Raw genomic sequence first — 6,103 nt, 5'->3', positions numbered from 1 at the left:
CGGCCACTTCCTTGTCTAGGAGAGGAAGAAAGGAAGTAGGGAAGAGACATGGAAGAAGCATTTTTATGATCTCCACTGCCATGACTGGGAATAGAAACGGGAGGGAGGGTTCATCAAACCCTGTGAGGTTAAGAATTCTTTTCCTACAGCTCATTAAGAAGGGGTGGCCAGGGATCGATATTTACCGGATACTTCTGTACCAGCCACTGTCCTAGGTGCTTTTCCTATGTTCCCACATTTACCCTTCCTAACCATGTGAGGTAGGTATTAATCCCATTTAACAGATGAGCAAACAAAGCCTGGACTGGGACCCTCAAAATATTTCCTTTATAACCAGTCCATCATATCTTTTCTCTTTTTTTTCTCACAGATAGTTACCTTGCCTTATAGGAGACAGACTATCCTATTCCCAAGCTGAGAAGTATGGTTGAAGTAACTGTTTGATATACATGAGATCTAAAATGTTCACAGGGGAATCCATGCCCCACAAAGGAAAAGCTAAATACAACTGTATTTACTTTGTAATATCAAAGATCACTGTTACCGCATGGCACAGGGAGATCAGCTAGGTGGTTTGTGACCACCTAGAGGGGTGGGATGGGGAGGGTGGGAGGGAGGGAGACGCAAGAGGGAAGACATATGGGAACATATGTATATGTATAACTGATTCACTTTGTTGTAAAGCAGAAACTAACACACCATTGTAAAGCAATTATACTCCAATAAAGATGTTAAAAAAAAGAAGATCACTGTTATCAAGATAATCCTAGAAACAAAACGCTATCTCAGTTTGGTCTGTACCTTTCTAGTCTAAGTTGTCTGGACAATTACTTCACCAACCTCTTTTTCTTCCTAACTAAGGATCAGGGTGTGGCTTGCCATGAGTCATCTAGTAACATATAGATCCCCGAAAAAAACTAAAGACACTGAAACAGACCTGTTTGACAGACAGCAAAAGTCTGAAGGTAATGCAGTCAGCCTGAAGGCTCACCCACTCTATATTCTTAGGCTTGGCTATAAGAGTAAATTTAGAAAGGGAGAGGGCTGACCTGACCTGAGAATACTGTCGGCCCTCCTCTGGAGCTATGGAGTAAGACAGGATGGAAATACACACTTCCCTGATGTTCAAAATTGCTAATCCTATTCATGTCTAAGAATTTTGAGTAACAATTCAAATCTTCCGGCTCAAACAAAATTAAATAGCTTCTTTAGTACATCCATGGTCAGTTCTGATAATCGGACCACCTCAGAATTTTCCATTGGTATGTATTCAGAACAAAACCACTATCACATCTTCCAATATATTTTTCCTCTTTTGCTGCTTAGGCCAACCTTGAAATTGTGGGTTTCCTGAGTGGCTGGGTAAGAAACAGCATAATTGTTTTTCTTATCCTATTAGCTTTTTATCTTTCCACAGTGTGATTTCTATAAGAAAGGGAAGGTGGAAATAGCAAACCTACATGAAACAAAATGTTAAAGATAGTATGCTAAGTATAAGCAATTCAAAATGAGAAATACAGAAATGCTTGAGTTAAAAGGTTAACACATAATTTTGATAATTAGTTTCCATTGCCTACAGTTCCCCAGTCTTCTCCAATTTTGATTATATTTAAGTCAGTAAGATGCTGTTGCAGTTTGAGATCTATAGGAAGTAGACTCTGAAACAGAGCTTAGCATTCAGGATGTGTATTAGGGAGTGCCCTTGGGACAAACCCCTGTGGGAGGGAGAGAGAGGAACCGGACTGGTCAGAGGGAAGAGTCATCAGGGAAGCGGCCTCCTCCTTCACAGCTCCACCCAGCCCCATGGAGAGCCCTGGAGCTGAAAGCGCCTGTCAGAGTTGTCCCACAGTGACCCCAAATGGCTGAAGCTTTGTACCCTCACCTCAGTGGGGTGACTTCCTATAAGCAGTTCTCTGCAGCCAAAGGAGCTGACAGCTAGAGGCTGTCTGCCAGTGACACTCCAACAGCTGGAGCAGAGTCCTTCACTGAAGGGAATATGAACAGTACATCTCTGTATCCCCCACTCATGTATCCGTGTGATGGATCTCATACATCTAAAACATTTTGCATAGTACGTGAAACTGATGATAAATTGTTTTTTACACATGCGGGCTTTTCTGACAACTTTCCATAAATCTACAAATCCAATACAATTCTCTATTTATGTGTCCCTTCCTTCTTTATTTTTATCTTTTCTTATGCCTTATACCCTAAATATTCCCTTCCCCTTTTCTTCATTCATTCTTCTTTTCTCTCCTCCTTCATTCTGGAGACTTTCAGAAATGCCTTCTCTCTGCTATTTTTTTTCCCTACTACAACTTTTTCTGTCTTCAAACTCTTTATATGGAAGATAACCCATGACTATTACATTTAACTAAACAACCACAGGCCCCATTTTTCATCATGGAAAAAAATTATTTGTGTATGCAATGATAGCATTAGTTACAAGTGGAATGGTTATCATCTTTATTATGGTATAGATTCTATACTGTGATTTGAATCACATTAAGGACTCAACTGCTAATTAAGGTCTTACCCATGCAGTTTTGGTGGCAGAATTTTCATATACCTAGTCTTACCTTTAAAGACACACTATTGGACTAAAGCAGTAATAACCAGAAAGTTGTATTAAAACAGTAGTTCTCAAAATGTGATCCATTGGCCCCTGGGGATTCCCAAAGACCCTTTTGGATGTCTGCAAGGTCAAATCAATCTTTACAATAATACAAAAGCAAGTTGTACTTTTTTACTGTATTAAATTTGCACTTGGGGCTTCCCTGGTGGTGCAGTGGTTGAGAATCTGCCTGCTAATGCAGGGGACACAGGTTCGAGCCCTGGTCTGGGAGGATCCCACATGCCACGGAGCAACTAGGCCCGTGAGCCACAACTACTGAGCCTGCGCGTCTGGAGCCTGTGCTCCTCAACAAGAGAGGCCGCGATAGTGAGAGGCCCACGCACCGCGATGAAGAGTGGCCCCCACTTGCCACAACTAGAGAAAGCCCTCGCACAGAAACGAAGACCCAACACAGCAAAAATAAATAAATTAATTAATAAACTCCTACCCCCAACATCTTAAAAAAAAAAAAATTTGCACTGATGTTGCTAAAGCAATAGTGGGTAAAACTTCTGGCACCTTAGCACTTATCAAGACAGAACACAAAATTGTACTATTTAAAAAAAAAAAAAAAACCTACTTCACTGCCCTGCACAGTAAAAAAAAGAAAAAGAAAAAAGAGATAGAAAGACAAAAGAAAAGAAAAAGAGCCAGTCTCACTTAACAATATCATTGATGAAGAATAAAAATTGTGGGTATTATTAAATCTCAACCTTTGAGCACGTCTTTTTTTTTTTAACATTTTTTTTGAGATAGAATTAGAATATGTTAAACTGTGAATATTTAAGGTATACAATCTGATGAGTTTTAACATATGTGTACAACCATTAAACCATCATCACAATCAAGAGAATGAGCATATCTATCTTTACTCATATCCATCTTTACCCATGGGTTATTTAGATTATGTTATTTAGTTTCCAAATAGTTGAGGATTTCCCTTATATCTTCTTGCTATTGATTTCAAATTTAATTCCATCATGGTCAGAGAGTGGACCTGGTATGGATGAATCCTTTAAAAATTTTTTGAGAATTGTTTTATAGCCCAGAATATGATCCGTCTTGGTAAATGTTCCTTCTGACATGAAAAGAATGTGTATTCTGCTGTTATTGGGTAGAGTGTTGTATAAATATCAGTTAGGTCAAGGTAGCTGATCATGTTCCCCAAATCTTCCATACAATATCTGATTTTCTGTCTACTTGTTCTATATATTACTAAGAGAGTGGTGTTGAAATCTCTAACTATAATTGTCGATGTACCTACTTCTTTCAGTTCCATTAATTTTTATATCATGTACTTCTAAACTTTCTTATTAAGTGCATAAATATTTAGGATTGCAACATCCTTTTGACAAATTGACCCCTTCGTCATTGTGAAATGACCCATTTTTATTTGGTAACAATTCTTCGCTCTGAAATCTACTTTTTTCCTAATATTAATAAAGCCACTCCAACTTTCTTTTGATCAGCATTAGCATGGTATATCTTTTTCAATCCTTTTTACTTTTAAACTATTTTGTTTTTTACAAATAAAGTAGGTTTCTTATGAGTAGCATACAGTTAGGTCTTGTATTTTTTATCTGATTGGAAAATCTCTGGCTTTTATATGGGGTATTTAGACTATTTATACTTACTGTGGTTATTGATATGGCCAAGTTTAAATGTACCACTCTGCTGTTTGTTTTCTATTTGTCCCATCTGTTCTTTGTTTTTACCACTTTTTCTCATTTATCTTGTTTTAATTGATTGTTGTTTATTATTCTACTTTATCTCCTTTGTTAGCTTGTAAGCTATACCTCTGTTTTGCTGTTAGTAGTTGTTTTAGGATTTATAGTATACATCTTTAATGTGTCACTATACACCATCAAGAATTATTGTATCATTTAGTGTATAGTACAAGAAGGTTAAAATAGTTTACTTCTATTTCCCCTCTTAGGCTTTGTGCTATTGTTGTCAGATATTTTACTTCTAAATATGGTATTTAGATATTTACTTATAAATATGTTATTAACTCCACCATACATTATTATTATCTTTGCATAAAAAATTATCTTTCAAAGAGATTGTTAAAATAAAGGGTTTTTTAAGTCTTCTTTTTTCCTTCCTTTGTGTAGATGCATATGTTCATCTGGTATCATTTTCCTTCTGCATAAAGAATGTCCTTTAACATTTCTTGTAGTGCAGGTATGGTGGTGATTTCTGTATGCTGAAAATAAATTTTTTATTTTGTCTTTGTTTTTTGTTTTTGGGTTTTTTTTTTGCAGTACGCGGGCCTCTCACTGTTGTGGCCTCTCCTGTTGCGGAGCACAGGCTCCGGACGCATAGGCTCAGCAGCCATGGCTCACAGGCCCAGCCACTCCGTGGCATGTGGTATCCTCCTGGACCGGGGCACGAACCCGTGTCCCCTGCATTGGCAGGTGGACTCTCAACCACTGCGCCACCAGGGAAGCCCTGCCTTTGTTTTTGAAAGATATTTTTTCTCAGCATGGAATTCTATGTTGACAGATTTTTTTCTTTCCGTACTTTAAAGATGTTGCTCCAGTGTCTTCTTGCTTGCTTTGTTTCTGATGAGAAATCAGCTGTCATCCTAATCTTTGTTCCTCTGCATGTAACATGCCTCTGTCTTAAGATTTTCTCTTTATCCCAGTTTTTAAACAATTTGATTATGACGTGCCTTGGTGGAATTTTCTTTATGTTCTTGTGCTTGGGGTTCATAGAATTTCTTGGATCAGTGGGTTTTAAGTTTTCATCAAATTTGGAAAATTTTTAGCCATTATTTCTTCAAGTATTTTTATGCCCCCTCCTGCTTTGGGGACTCCGATTACACACATATTAAGTTGTGTGAAGCTTTTCAACAGTTCACCAGTGCTCTGTTTATTTTTCCTATTTTTCTTTGTCTATTTCATTTGTATTGTTTCTATTCTTCTGTCTTCCAATTTACTAATATTTTCTTTTGCAGTGTCTAATCTTTGCTGTCACCGTTGTTAATTCCATTCAATGTAGTCTTCATCCCAGATGTGCTTTTTTCTTTCTCTGGATGTTTGATTCAGATTTTCTTTATACCGTCCATATCTTTCCCTAACATGCTCAACCTTTCCTCTTCCTTCTCGAACATATGGGATATAGTTATGACAACTGTTTTAATATCCTTGTCTGCCAGTTTATCATCTGTGTCATCTCTGTGTCTATTTCTATTGATTGGTTTTTCTCCTCATTATGGTTTCCTATTTCTTTGCATGCCTGGTAATTTTTTTATTAGATACCAGATGTGAATTTTACTTTTTTGGGAGGTGCTGGGCATATGTGCATCCTTTAAATATTCTTGATCTTTGTTCTGAGACACAGTTGAGTTAGAAATAGTTTGGTCCTCTGGAGGCTTGCTTTCCAGTTTTCTTAGACAGGAGCAGAGCAACCTGTAATCCTGGTATAATTTGACACTTTACAGAAGCGATACTCTCTGGATATTCTACTTTTGCCCTGGTATTTTGA

Source organism: Mesoplodon mirus, assembly GCF_964341445.2.
Source record: "Mesoplodon mirus genome assembly, chromosome: 14".
NCBI lineage: Eukaryota > Metazoa > Chordata > Mammalia > Artiodactyla > Ziphiidae > Mesoplodon > Mesoplodon mirus.
Note: the sequence above shows the minus strand (reverse complement) of the source record.